The 15,734-nt window shown below is 41.8% G+C and overlaps 1 protein-coding gene across 3 annotated transcripts in view; it reads right to left on the bottom strand.

Moving 5' to 3' along the window:
- The window catches only part of LOC132378993 (inactive ubiquitin carboxyl-terminal hydrolase 54-like), a 163,447-nt gene extending 147,939 nt beyond the window's left edge, over positions 1 to 15,508 (bottom strand). For all 3 annotated transcript variants that reach the window (XM_059946420.1, XM_059946421.1, XM_059946422.1), the window contains exon 1: positions 15,423 to 15,508. The gene's annotated coding sequence lies outside the window, so the exon portion shown is untranslated. The remainder of the gene's footprint in view (positions 1 to 15,422) is intronic.
- Positions 15,509 to 15,734: the final 226 nt, after the last annotated feature.

Genomic DNA, 15,734 nt, shown 5'->3' with positions numbered 1-15,734 from the left:
ACACCGGAGCCGAGATCAGCGTCTTACCTCCAACGAGTTACGACACCCGCAACACAGAACCGGGTCCCACCCTGAGGGCCACGAACGGCAGCAGAGTAAGGAGCTACAGCACCCGTACGGTGCGGCTAAAGTTCGGCTCCAGCTGGTTCACAAGGGACTTCACACTGGCCACCGTAGCCCAACCGCTCCTGGGAGTGGATTTTTTGTGAGCTCACAGCCTACTGGTTGACCTGCCCAGGAAGAGACTGGTCCACACTGAGACCTTTCAAACGTTCTCCCTGGGTGAAGCCCAGTTGCTGACCCCACACTTAGACTCCATCACGCTGTCCGACAATGACTTCACTAGAGTCCCGGTAGATTTCCCATCGGTTCTGGCAATGCAGTTCATGGCAGCCATGCCCAGACACGGTGTACAGCACCACATCCCGACACAAGGACCACCCCTCCATGCCCATGCTCGAAGGCTTCCCCCGGACAAGCTCCAGCTGGCAAAGGAGGAGTTCAAGAGGATGGAGGAATTGGGGATCATACGGCGCTCCGACAGCCCATGGGCCTCCCCCTGCACATGGTGCCCAAAGCTACAGGGGGCTGGAGACCATGCAGCGACTACCGCAGGCTGAACGAGGCTACAACACCGGACCGCTACCCTGTGTCGCACATTCAGGACTTTGCAGCAAACCTGCACAGTGCACGGATCTTCTCCAAGGTAGACCTCATCCGGGGATACCATCAAATCCCGATGCATCCGGATGACGTCCCCAAAACGGCACTCATCACCCCTTTCGGCCTTTTTGAGTTCCTCCGCATGCCGTTCGGCCTAAAGAATGCCGCACAGACGTTTCAGCGGTTAATGGACTTCGCTTTCATCAATTTGGACGACATCCTCATAGCCAGCAGCAGTCATCAGGAGCATCTGTCCCACCTCCGTCAACTCTACGCCTGACTGAGTGAATACGGCCTGACAATCAACCCAGCCAAATGCCAGTTCGGGCTCAACACCATCGACTTCCTGGGCCACAGGATCACTACAGACGGGGCAACCCCTCTGCCCGCCAAGGTAGACACGGTCCACTATTTCCCCCGACCCAACACAATCAAAAGCCTTCAGGAATTCGTGGGTATGGTGAACTTCTACCACCGCTTCAGCTGCCTGAATCATGCGCCCCCTGTTCGCCCTGATGTCGGGTAAGGGCAAGGACATTACCTGGGACAAGGAGTCCGCCACCGCTTTCATTAAAACCAAAGAAGCCTTGGCAAACGCCATGATGCTAGTGCACCCCAGAATGGACGTCCCTACCACCCTCACAGTGGACACATCCAACACGGCAGTCGGTGGAGTGCTGGAACAACTCATCGAGGGTCGCTGGCAACCCCAGGCGTTTTTCAGCAAAAACCTACGACCACCCGAGCTCAAATACAGTGCTTTCGGCCGGGAACTGTTGGCGCTATACCTGGCAATCCGGCATTTCAGGTACTTCTTAGAAGGTAGGCACTTCACCGTGTTCACCGACCACAAAAGCATCCGACCCCTGGTCGTCCCGCCAGCAGCGACATCTGTCCTACATCTCCGAATACACGATGGATGTCTGGCAGGTCTCGGGAAAGGACAATGTCGTGGAAAACGCCCTCTCCCGCCCTAACATCCAAGCCCTGTCCCAGGGAGTAGACTATAAAGCACTGGCGGAGGCGCAGCAGGAAGATGAGGAGATCCCTAATTACAGGACTGCAGTCTCCTGTTTGCAGCTCCAGGCCCTCCCCGTAGGCCCAGGTGAGAGGACCCTACTCTGTGACGTCACCATCGGCCAACCCTGCCCCGTCGTTCCGGCAGCCTGGTGGCGGCGCGTTTTCAACTCCATTCATAACTTAACACACCCTTCCATCAGGACTACCGTCCGGATGGTAGCCAACAGGTTTGTTTCGGACGGACTCCGCAAGCAGGTCAGTGAATGGGCCAGAACGTGCATGCACTGCCAAACAGCCAAGGTGCAGCGGCACACCAAAGCTCTGCCGCAGCAGTTCCACCTCACCCGCTGGTGTTTCGACCACATTCATGTAGATATTGTGGGCCCCCTGCCAGTGTCGTGAGGAGCGCGGCACCTCCTGACTATCGTGGCCCGGTTCACAAGATGGCCAGAGGCGGTCCTGCTCACCAACACCACCTCCGAATCTTGCACCCGGGCACTGATTGCCACCTGTGTATCTCGCTCTGGTGTACCGGCCCACATTACCTCCGACAGAGGCACCCAGTTCACCTCCAGCCTGTGGGCAGCTATGGCCAGCCTTTTGGGGACACAGCTGCACCACGCAACTGCCTACCACCCACAGTCGAATGGACTAGTGGAGTGTTTCCACCGTCACCTGAAGTCGGCTCTCACGGCCTGCCTCAAAGGGCCTAACTGGGTGGACGAGCTCCCCTGGGTCCTGCTCGGAATCCGCACGGCGCCCAAAGAGGATTTGCACACCTCGTCGGCCAAGTTGGTGTACGGTGCACACTTGGTCATCCCAGGAGAGTTCATACAAGCCCCAGGGGGGCAAGAGGAAGAACCCGCAGCAGTCCTGGACAGACTACATGAGAGGCTTGGTAACCTGGCCCCTATATCCACTTCACAGCATGGACAGAGCCCGACCTGCGTACCCAAAGACCTGCAGCACTCTAAGTTTGTTTTTGAACAACAGGGAGGACATCAGGCACCGCTACAGCAGCCCTTCGAGGGGCCGTTTACGGTGATCAGAAACAACAGGTCCACAGTCGTGCTGGACATTGGGAGGAAAGAGGAGGTTTTCACGGTGGACCGACTCAAACCGGCCCATGTGGACTTGGTGCAGCCAGTCGAGATTCAGGCACCGTGGCGCAGAGGCAGACCTCCCAAACAGAGTCCGACCCAAGACTGTGGACATGGGGGGGGTGTATCGCCGGTTCTGGGGGGGGGGGGGGGTTATGTGGCGACCCACTTCCCAGCGCACTCAAAGCAGCGAGCGCCGGCATTGAGGATGGTCCAAAAGAGGGCGCCAAGCCTGCTTCACCAGCAAGGGGAAAAGCCCGCGTGCGGGACGGGACTGTGAATACGTGCCCCTTATAGCATTCCCGCCCGGGGAGGGCGGGATCAGGAAGGCTTTAAAGCCAGGCCTCAAAGTTTGAATAAACCTCTTTTGTAACTGCAGCCCACCAACTCCGTGTCGTTATTGCAGCGCTGCGTGTAGCACACCGCTACAGTATGATCTTTCTTGTATATGTTACCACATATTGTATTTGCTGAACTATTCCAGAACAATTATATTTTGTATTCCCAATTTAGAAGTAAATGTTTCAGATGTACAAACCATTTATTGTAAGTAATGTATTTTTAAACCTCAAGTATAATACACACATGGTAGGTTATGTACGCACAGTCTCTGGATTACAGAGAGCAAAGAGAAGTTGCATAAACCACTGAACAATTGAGAGAAAAGTCTATTCAATGGATGCTCAAAACTGTAACTAATGATTTAGATCTTTGGCTCAAATGCATAAGAAAGGGAGGAAATACGACAATTACTTGAAACCAAATCGTTCCACACCACAGCAAAGAAAACATCAGCAAAGACCACAAAACCAATACGTCCGCTTCACATACCACACAGGAACCGCCACTACAAAACGTCACCTCAAGTCAATAAAAGGAACAATACATAATTGACAAAGGCATTTCTTTTCATTAGAATATTTTCTGATTTCAATTTCCCCTGCTGTTCTATGTGTAAAATCTAGTCCATTCTTTTCAGGCCATTGTCCATTTAATCAAATCAGTACAGTACATACCAAGAATGCTCACTTCCTGAAAAAGAACTAAATGTCTGTGCATTTATTCTGCAAAATTCAGACAATAAGCATTGCCATAATAAATGCAACTGACATTTGAATCACTTCTAATCATGGTGCACAAAACATCCACTAAAAGCAACCTTCTGGTACTGGGAAACTACTTATCGAAACTCCATTTATCCAAACCTGCACCTCTCAGCATGCCTTTTGCACTTAATGATTTCCTCAAACCGTGCATCAGCCTCCATGCTAAATTAGTTCTGTTTGTGCTCCAGTTGTTCTGAAGAAATAATACCAGTGGGGTTCCTCTTGTACCTTTCATTTCCATTTGCTTTCAAAAGAAAATCCCTGTGCAATGGTCCTCCAATTGCTGACTGCGACTCATTTTGTTTTGAAATTATAACTTGTTTTGCCTTATTGTGAGAAAACATGCTAGTAATACCATGGTAAAATTTCCAAAATATATCATCTCACAGATGATGCAACTCAAGCAGAGATGCAGATACATTCTGCAAATTGGTCTTTCCCAAATAATGTTAGCTTAACTAAAATATATTCTTCTGAAATTGTGTATCATAGCTGCACTCACTAATATTCAAAATTCTGGACAGGTCTTACAAAGCAGGGGCTGAGGAGCAAAGAGTCGCTGATCAGAGAATTTAGAACAAGAGAGCATAATTTGTAGTCAGCCACTTAGCATCAAGATGGAGAAATTTCTATATTTTTCATTCAGGAAGCTGTAATTCCAGTGAGTGTTTCATCAAAGATATTCAAAGAGGAGACTCAAACAACACACACAAAATGCTAATGGAACACAGCAGGCCAGGCAGCATCTATAGGAAGAAGCACTGTCGACGTTTCGGGCCGAGACCTTTCCCTTCAAAGGGTCCTGAAGAAGGGTCTCGGCCCGAAACGTCGACAGTGCTTCTTCCTATAGATGCTGCCTGGCCTGCTGTGTTCCACCAGCATTTTGTGTGTGCTGTTTGAATTTCCAGCATCTGCAGATTTCCTCGTGTTTGCTCAAAGAGGAGACTGATGGGTTTTTGTAATCAAAGGACTTAGGATTTGGTAAGCAATCAGCTGTGATCATACTGAAAGAAAAACTAGCTCTTTCTCTTTGCTTGTTTTGCTCTTAAAATACTGGTCTGGCATTTTGTATTTTTCATTGTGGCATCACAAGGACTTTGAGTTCTGCCTCAATCATATAAAGTTCTACTGGCCCTTATTCTGCTTAGCCAACCACTACCTGCCCACTACCCTCAACTACTAATAACATCCTGAAAGTCAAGCCAAATTTGAAATTATTTTTTTTGAACTATATTTTATTAGACTACACATCTCAAGGAGCTATATGGCCTTCTCCCACTTAAATTAGCACTGAAACTTCATTTCTCTGATTCTCTATTTACAAGAGAATCACGTTGATAATTTTCTTCCTCACCAGCCTGATTAGAGACCTGGGAAGGTTTCTTAAATCAATATGTGAATAGTCCAATGAGAAGAGGGGTCATACTGGACTTGGTATTGGGTAATGAGCTTGGTCAGGTGACTGACCTTGCAGTGGGTGAAGAGTTAGGGAACAGTGATCACAACTCCTCAACTTTCAATATAGCTGTAGATCAGGATAGCTATGGCACTCATGGAGAGTTTTAAAATGGAAAAGGACAAATTGCAAGGGCATTCGGCAGAAATTAAGCATTCGTTGGAAACACCTTTACTCTGGCAATCAGACATGGAGGGTGTTTAAAGATCAATTGCACAGAGTACAGGAAAGGTACTTTCCTGTTGGAAGGAAGGACAGGGATGGAAAGATAAGAGAAACTTGGATGTTCAGAGAGTTGATGAATTTAGTCAAGAAGAAAAAGGAAAAGTATGTAAAGCTTCAGAAGTCAGGCTTAAACAAAGAACACGAGTAGTTAAATAAGCCAGAAAAGAACTAAATAAGGGTATTAGTGCAAAGGTCTTAGGCTCCCTTGCTATATACAAACGTCTGTGTGCCTAAGACTTTTGCACACTAATGTATATTGCCAAAACATAGGAGGGAGATGGTTTTCAGCTTTTTTTGATAGAGCATTATGGACGGTAGTTATGTAGAGAAGCAAAAGGAAGTCACATGTCTTGTTCAGCCTCTCCAAGTCCTTTAGTTCACAGCCTCTATCTCCTGGTTACTATTCAAAAAAATTTACTGAACCATAACAGAAATTTTATAAAAAGACATTGGCAAAACTCAACGCAATCTCAGTCACACAGCTCACAATACTTCAACTATAACTTGAACTAGCAGAGCAAGAACATACATTTCAAATCAAGCTAGATATTTGCTATTTAAAACATATTTCTAGATATATGGCACACATGAAACTGTTGTGATTAGACCTCTCGCAAAACAAATCAATGTTCAAAGCAGCAAAATTTAATTTAAAAATGGCATATCCTAACTACACAAGATAAATTCTTGTAGCTTACTCCAATATTTCTGATATTTTAAGAAAATTACAATGTACTACCTTTAAGTTATTCATAAATATTGAAATAAATGATGCTGGATTTCATTGAAGTCTGCACTATTTTCAGCATGAAATATTATTGATTAATCATGTTTAACAGACACAAACAACCATGGAGATTGAGCTATGCTTTCGATAGTGAAAAATGTTTTATGTACCAAAATACTGGGTTGAGAAGGCACAAGTATTACTAAATTTTTAGGAGTAATTAAGCATTTTTGATATGACCAGAACCAAAGACATAACTCTAGATTGGATGCCATTTCAGTTATTTTAGCTTTACAATAAAACAACCATCTCAGTGCTTTCAGTGTTATTCTGCAACAGAACAATCTGGAGCAAATCATGGGGATAGGAGCATGATAGTTATGAAAATGCTGCTGTGATCCAGCAACACAAGAGGTAATTTTCAGTAGTCCATTAACTTATCAGCATATCATTTGGAATACGAAAGGAAAGCAAAGCAACCAGGGAGAGTTGGTGTAAGTCACAGGGAGAATATTGACAGTCAGCCAAGGTCACAATCGAACCCGGCTCACTGAAGCTGTATAGCAACAGCACTGATGGGTGCATAAACTAGTCGCCCTTAGCCCTGCTGCCTCACAGCTCAACTCAAATTGTCCGTTAAATGCCAATATAAAGAATTGTTATGAGGTTGAAGAACCAGAAGGAGAAGGTCAATTAGGAGGTTCTGTAGAGGTAATAGCCAGAAAATTGGCATGGAATTTTAAGAAATTTGCTAATTTGCTTCTAATTTTAATTCCTCCCCCCCCCCAGGAAAAAATTAATGAAACCCACCATAAACACCATTTAAAATTCACCAAGGTAGAACTGTCTCAAAACTTTTTTTTAATTACAAAACTTTAAAATCAACCTTCTCAAAGTTGTCAATTATTTTCAACCTGTTCTCTTTAAATATCTACAAAGGTAATTCATAGGACTGAACATAGAAAAGAAGAAAACAACTTTTTTTCCATGCTGTATTATGAATGCAGCGGATAGGTACAATTTATCATATATAGGCACAACTGACAGGTTAAAACTGTCAAGTCCTACAAATTCTATAAATGTGTTAGCAAGATAAAGCATCTTATATCAGTAAATATTTACCAATATTCACTGTTTTACATTAAACAGCATTTCAAATTAATGCTTTCAGCAGAATTTTATATCTTCAATAAACTTAAACCATTCCTTTTTCCAACCTGTGAAATTCAAGCCCCTTCAGATTCTCAGAACTATTTTAAAGTTTTGGCATCAACACAGTTGAAGGTACATACTGTATCCATTACAATCTACACTCAATGGCCACTTTATTAGGTACACCTGCTCATGAACACAAAGATCTAATCAGCCAATCATGTGGCAGCAACTCGATGTATAAACCCATGTGGACAGGGCCAAGAGGTTCAGGTGTTATTCAGACCAAACAGAATGAGGAAGAAATGTGATCTAAGTGACTTCTTTCAGAGTCGATGCCTCCAGAAGACATGGTACATCATTAAAGACCCCTCACACCCTCTCCATAAAATGTTCTTCTGCCATCAGGCAAACTTTACAGGAGCATCAAAACAAAAACTACAAGGTTACTAAACAGTTTCCTCCCACAGGCAGTCAGACTGCTAAATAGCTGCTCTACCTGACTGCTTTGGACACTTTTAGCTTGCACTGGACACTTATAACTTGATTTTAACCAACATGTGGCTGTTGTGTTTTACTATTTTTTGTTGTGTTTACTATTTGTTGCGTTTGTAATGTTATGATTGCACTTGCCCCTGGGAAACACTATCTCATTCTGCCCTGCAGGGCTGATGTACGGTTGGAATGACAATTTTTGAATCTTGAATCTTGATCGTGGAATGACTTTGATGCCACAGAGGGTGGTTTGAGTATCTCATAAACTGCTGATCTCACACTCAACAATCTCTAGCGTTTAAAAAGAGTGCAAATAAAGAAAAACATCCAGTGAATGGGAGGTCTTTAACAAGAGAGATGTCAGAGGAAACTGGTTCAAGTTGAGAAGGCCACAGTAACACTAATAACATGTTATTACATTGATGTGCAGAACAGACTACAAACATATACTCAATACCCATATTTATTAGGTACAGGGGGTACCTAATAAAGTGACCACTGAGTGTAATTCAAACGAAACACCAACGACATCACAAATGGTCTCTTTCCCACCAATGCCCCAGTTTTAAATAAAACTTTTCATGTTAAAGTTTCTCTATGATTTCATGCACCCTTATCTCCAGCTGTCTGTTGATCTATAGCACAAGATTTGTGGGTTCCTCTAACATTTATTCATCCCCTTTCCTTTTCAGTTACCATTTCTTCATTTATCTGGGCCACATGTTCTGAAACCGCTTCCATTAACTTCCCTGTATCACTTCCTTCCATAAAACTTAAGCTTCACTCTGTTTTGGCTCAGTGTCAATGTTTGTCTTCGTACACTCCTATGAAGCACCTTGGGATGTTCTGTAATGCGAAAAGCACTATATAAATACAAGCTGTTGTTTACATTCCCCTATCAGCCTTCTGGTTCTTCTCTGCACCATGTTGTGTACTTAAATACCAGCCTTGTTTCTTGATAACCAAAAATGGACACTGCTTATAGCTCCTGACTGATAATGATACCGGGTATAATTCATCAATTTTCTCTGGCTCGTATTCAATTCAATATTCTCTGAAGTTTGTTTAATTCTGCTCTTTACTAACTGTACCATTGAATATTGATTCCTCTAAAAACTAAATTTGTTTGAAATACCAAATAGCACAATCTGTTACAGTAGACAGATGAACAAGTGACGCCCAACAGACTAACTGATGCATTCTCTCTCAATAGATGCTGTCTGATTTTTTTCATATTTTGCTCTTACTTCACACTTCCACTGTTTCTGACTCAACCAAAGATATTAATTTCATGGAACAAAATAGGTATTAGGATAAAAAGACACAACAATACATGAATTTACATTTTAAAGAGGATATTATTTTTTAAATACTTGTGTATCAATGATGCTCTGAATAAAACAAACCAACGTTGGATCAAAATGGGGAATTTAGGAGTTGCAGAACATCAAACTCATGAGCTCATCTTTGAAACTTAACGCAAGACTTTACAATTTAATTTGCAGTTATCAATTGTAAAATATCAACTGGTCACACAACATATCATTACCTGATGTAGCAATGGTCTCTTAATCAGATGAAATTTCTATTTCTGAATATATTTTTCCAGCATACAAAGAGTTAAATCAACCTTGCTATGCTCTGATGAGCTCATTCATGATGTGTTCAGAGAAGCTTGCACACCATTCGAATCATGTCCAATGACATACAAAAACTAAACCACTTTTAATGTAACATTCAATTTTTCTGTACACCAATAATGCTATTTTTCAAGATGATTTCAATAAACGTTAGAAAAAAGGTAGTGTTGGCTTAACTTAAATAAGTATGATCATTATTCAGAATTTTAGGTATGCCTAAAGCCCATTTTTAAACTATTTACACTGAAATATCATTAGCAAGAAATCAATTAACAGCAAATCAATGGTTTAAACAAGGTGGTATTCACACTGCCAAAGGCTGTGGGCATTACTAGGATACCATGCTTTTCCTGGAAACACACAAAACAATTTGCCAAACAGACATGCTCTTCACTTTTGTTTAAGAAGCCATTTAACTCACTCTCAGTTCCATGAGGCAGATACTCCAATTGCTACATTTATTCCACTTAAGGAAAATATGAACCCCAGGATAAAATGCTACACCCAGCAAACCTGGCTAATCAATGGATATAATATTTGCTCCATACCAAGTCATCTCCAAGAAAAGAGTCCGAACATCTTCCAATAATATTGAAAAGAATTTCCATGGTGATCATACCATTAATAACCAAAAACTCAACAGACTGGTGACGTCAGTATTATCACTAACAGAAAATGGGCAACCTACGATTAATGACTCACAACACACTTCCCCATGACCCTTCCACTATATTCAAGATAGAAATCAAGAATGTGTTCAATTTACTCAATGAATGCAGCTCTAATAACACTCATGCATCCATCCAGGTCATCACAGTCTCCCTAAAAGGCAACCAATGCTCCACCCCAAACATTCACTGTACAGTGTACAATAGTCTACTGTGACTATTTGCCAAAATTCCTTCAACTGCATCTCCATAACCAATAACCTCTACCACCTGGAATAAGGACAGATTTGAAAATATCATTACATACAAGGCAAACACTATTCTCAATTAAAGCAAGACAAAACAAACATTAATTGTGGACAACAACTAGCAAACAGAGAATAGCACTCATGGCTACAAACTTACAAGGAAGAGAGTATCAAATAAAAAAGTTGTCCAAGTTAAATACAGTTGTCAATCAAGATGATTTGAACTTCAACAACTCCATTTCACATCACATTTTAAAATGTTTTCTTAAATGTCAATTGTTATTCTACCGAAGGAATTAAGAAACCTATTTCAACAAATTTTATCTACTCTCAGCAGAACAACTTTCTGTGACCATCTGAGACAATGCTTTGTAAGTGTAAGGGTAAGCAAATAACAGAAAAAAACCACACTTGATACCTGTCTTGAGGAACTTTACTCTAAAAAAAATCTACATATTAGTGTACATATTTCAAGAATGATTTAAAACTGTTTGAAATGTTTAATGTGATGGAATATCACATGTTGATTTATGACACCCCCTTTATTAACATTTCATTACTTTGAAACATTTTGGTGAGCTAATACGATTACTGGAAAAGAGTCAAAATGAATAAACTTCTGTTTTTTTCAGCACAAGCTCTTTGGACTGCAATGTTACATATATATATATACCCAGCAACTTTGCATCGTGCTGCAATTCTACAGCCTTGATGCATTGTTGTTTTTTTATTTGAAAACCAAATTATTACCTGCTGACTCAGCCTCAGGGTATAAAACATAATTTGCTGACAACATATAGAACATATATCATAAAAAATTACCTGAAGTGAGAACCTATATTGTTTAGTTACAATACCAACACTTAATGGAAAAGCAAAAAGTGTGAAAAGTTAAATTTTAAAAAAACAGAAATACTCAGTCATCAGGCAGCATCTATAGAGAAATAAATATTTTTAGGTGATATACTTAACTAAATCTCGTCAATTCCCTCAGGGAAGCAGAAGAGATCTGTGGTATAGTTTTGTAAAACAGACAATTATACCATAAGTTGTGCATAAAATAGCTGCTACAATTCCTCCATTGTAATAGTATCACCACTTCATTCACTACACAGTACTTTGATAAATTGGTAATTCTAAAAAGGAGGAGGAATGCACTGTATAATCTCAAGGCTTTCCTCTTTTAACACACTGGGAAACAAAATTAAATTAGGTGATAAGACAGGGAGAATAAAACAGATGGTCAGGAATCCAAGAATGAGTAAATAGTTAAAGAAATTAAAAGTAAAGGAACGAAAAGTTGATCTGGAGGTTGAGTAATTAGTGACACTAGTAATACCAAGCTGAACTTAATTTTCAATCTGAAAGAGTGATGTAAATGAGATACTATTTCATAAGTTATACTAAGCATAATTTTAACAACAGATGAGACAGTGAACAGAATATTGAAGCAAATGCCACTGGAATGCAGGCAGCTCACTTATATAGTGATCAAAGCATCTAACATCCAAATCACATTTGCCCTTCCATATGAAAAAGACTGCTTTGCAAATATTCTGAAATACAGGATTCTGAGTGAAAATATAGGCTTTTGTATGTTTGTCGGAAAGGAGGAATTTATTAATCATTCTGAATTTGCTTGGAAAGGCAGTGAGGGAAGAGTAATTAAGGAGTAGAGCGAGTTTCAAACAAAAACACTATAAAGAACAAAATAAAACATCAGGAGTGAGTCATTCAGCCCCTGTGCCAACTCTACCAATCAATAAAGTCAAGGCTAATCCTTATCTCTTCTGGCCCCATATCATTTGGTTCTCTTAATATCCAAAAACAATACTGATCTCCCTGTGTGCAATAGAGTGACTGGAATTCAAAATACACAAGGGTTGAGGATGCTCAAAGATTCACCACAGTTCTTAACTCAGTCCTGAATAACAAATCCTCAATTTGAAACTGTCTTCCTTATTCCTGAAACTGCAGCAAGGAGAAACACCAATCCATCATCTAAGCCCCATAAAATGAGCTAGGTTTCAAAGAGATATGCTCTTATTTTTCTAAGTTTGAAAACCTGGGTCAAAACCATTTAACCTTCCATCCCAGGAATCAATCTGGGAAACCTTTGTTGTAGTCCCTCAATCATAAGTATGGTGTTTCTTTATAAGACCAGACATCACAAATGCAGTCTCTCCATAGCCATATACAATCAGAATAGATGAAAAGGTATCTTTGATTGTGGCATTATGTTCTAACTAAGAAAACGTGGAGGAAGAATAATGAAAGATGGACATTGATGGGAGTGGAATGCGAAACAGGAGGAATCCAACTGTGGGTCTGGAAAGGAGGTTTGATCAGAAATTTTAAATATGAAACAAATATTTTAGATATTTTGGAGGTCCTCATCAACCACAATGGAGAAGAAACCTTAGATGAAGAAAAGAAAGGTACTTTGGAAAATCTGCTGGGAAACTGAATTCTACAGACACATAAAAGAGATAGGAAAAGCAACAGAAAGAAGTAGATTCACTAAAGGAGACTGTGAAGACAATAAACAAATAATGAATGTTTTATTGATTACCTATCCCCAGAAATAGAGATTAAGGTTAAATGATGAAAGTGTCAAAAATGAACTTTCTTAGGGTTGTACTATAGGCCTCCCAATATCAGCAAGAATTAGAGGAACAAATATGTTGGGAAGATCATGATTATTCTCAGAATAATAATTAAGAGTACACAACTTTAACTTCCCTAATATTAACAGGGACCGCCATAGTTCAGAGATTAGCTGAATTTGTTAAGTGTGTCCAGGAAAATTATCACAAGCCTAGATAGCCTGACTGGAAAGAAAGCAACAATCAACCTCCTCTTGGGAAATGAAACTGGGGAAGAGGCTGCAGTGTCAGTTGGGGAGCAATTTAAACCAATGACCATAATGCTAGCTTCAAAATAGTTATTGAAGAAGACAGGACTGATTCACAAGTTAAAGTCCTAAATTGAGGCAGGGAAATTTGATGACATTAGACATGAGCTTCCAAAGGCTGATTGGGAAAGATTGATGAGAGGTGAAGAGACATCTGGCAAGTGTGATCCCTTTAAAAGAGAGTCAGGCAAAACTGCCAGAGAATGTTGCAGAGGCAGGTACAATTACAGTACGTAATAGATATTCAGACAGGTACATTGATAGGAAAGGTTGAGAGCGCTATGGACCAAAAGCAGAGAAGTGCGATAAGGCCAGGTAAATAGTTCTATCAGCAAAGTCGAATTGGTGTCTAGGGTGTCATTCCACATTCTATGACTCTACAACTTTAAGACAAAATAAAGGCATGGCTGGCAGCATTAGGAAACCCTGGCTGACAAGAGATATTGAGATTCTGGTCACGAAGAAGGGGCAATTATCAGGTATAGGCAGCTGGGATCAACCAAATCCCTTGAGTTTATTAAATCCCAAGTTTATTAAAAACAAAAATCTAACATGGGAAAGAATAGCCCCCCCCTTAAGAATCAGTCATTATAAATTCATAAATGAAACCACAATACTTAAAATCTCAGATGGCAATGAGGCAGTTGCAATAGTGCCAGATAAAAGTTCAAATGTTCAGAGTTAATTTATTATCAAAATACATATATGTCACCATATAGTACCCTGAGATTCATTTTCTTGTGGGCATACATAGTATATAGAAAGAAACACCAGAATCAATGAAAAACTGTACATGATACTGATGGACAAACAACCAACTTGCAAAAGACAACGAACAATGCAAAAACAAGAAGAAAATAATAATAATGACCAATAAATATTGAGAACATGTATTGTAGCATCTTTAAAAATGAGTCCATTGGTTATGGAATCAATTCAGTGTTGAGGTGAATGAAGTTATCCCTTCTGGTTCAACAGCCTGATGGTTGAGGGGTAATGACTGTTCCTAAACCTTGTGGTCAATTGGGTGAGTGGTATGGCAACAACTTCGCACTCAACATCAGGAAGACCAAGGAATTGATTGTGAATTTCAGAAAGAGGAAGGAGATAGCGCATATATCAGTCTCATTTCAATGGTCAGCAGTGGAAAGTGTGAGCAGCTTCAAATTCCTTGGTATTAATATCTCAGAAGGTCTGTCCTCGGTCCAACATACTGAAGCAATTACAAATAAAGCAATCTATGGGCTCAACCTCTTTAGGAGTTGGATGAGATTAGGAGTGTCACCACAGACTCTGCAAATATCTGTAGGTGTACAGTCGAGCGTTTTCCAACTGGTTGCATCATATACCTGGTGTGGAGGCTCCAAAGCACAGGATTGCAAGAAGCTACATTAGGGTTTGGGATCGTTGTAGACTTAGTCAGCCCTACTCTGGGCACAACTCTCCCCACCAAGGAGAATGGGGGAGTGGAGTGAAGGAACGAAGGAGAAGACTAGGGATGACAAAGAGGGAAGATTGTGGGGAGAATGCTGGATGGAGGGGATGAAATTGTGTGGGGTTGTTGGATGGAGAGATGTTACTGCGGAGCAGTTAAATGGAGGGATGATATTATGGGGGGAGTTTGATAAAGGTGTGTGATTGTGAGGTGTTGTTGGATAGAGGGGTGGGATGGGGGAACTGGTGGAGGGGGTAGTAGGGAAGAGGATACGAGAGTGGAATAGGAGCAGAATCAGGTACTGATGGAGAGTACTAGGGGAGGAGAAGCTGATTTGTGGGTGGAGATAGTGCCATCCCGGTCACTGCCCCCTTCTCCGTTACCCTCCGGCCAGGTCAGGGGTCAGTGTGTCCGTTCCCACAGCGGAGCGCGAGGATCGCAAACCCAACACTCTACCACGCACAGGCAGCTCGAAACGAGTCTGCCCTCGGTCCCCAGATATCTCACCGCCTGAGCCGAGCCGAGCCGAGCCGAGCCTCACGCCATGACTCGTCCGACAGCTATAAGACTCACCTGTAAAATGGACGCGTTGTCCCGCCGACAGCCGCTGACTGCAGCAACAGTGTGATCGCCAGTACCGGCGGCCAAAACATCGCGAGATCTGGCACCTGCTACTCGCCCGCAGCACCCACTTCTCGCGAGAGGTCGGTGGGGGTGGGGGGGGGGAGAGGTTGTGCGATCCGTGCAATTAGCACAATGTTAGTGCCGCAGAGCTCATCGTTGGTTATCCAGACATAATCGAACTCAGTCTGCAAAAGGTCACTCTGACCAATGCAACCATTGACAGTTGTCTTTGTGATAAGGTAGATAGGTGACTACAAGGTT

This window comes from Hypanus sabinus, chromosome 21, assembly GCF_030144855.1.
Source record: "Hypanus sabinus isolate sHypSab1 chromosome 21, sHypSab1.hap1, whole genome shotgun sequence".
Taxonomy (NCBI): Eukaryota; Metazoa; Chordata; class Chondrichthyes; order Myliobatiformes; family Dasyatidae; genus Hypanus; species Hypanus sabinus.
This window is presented reverse-complemented; position numbering and strand designations above follow the sequence as displayed.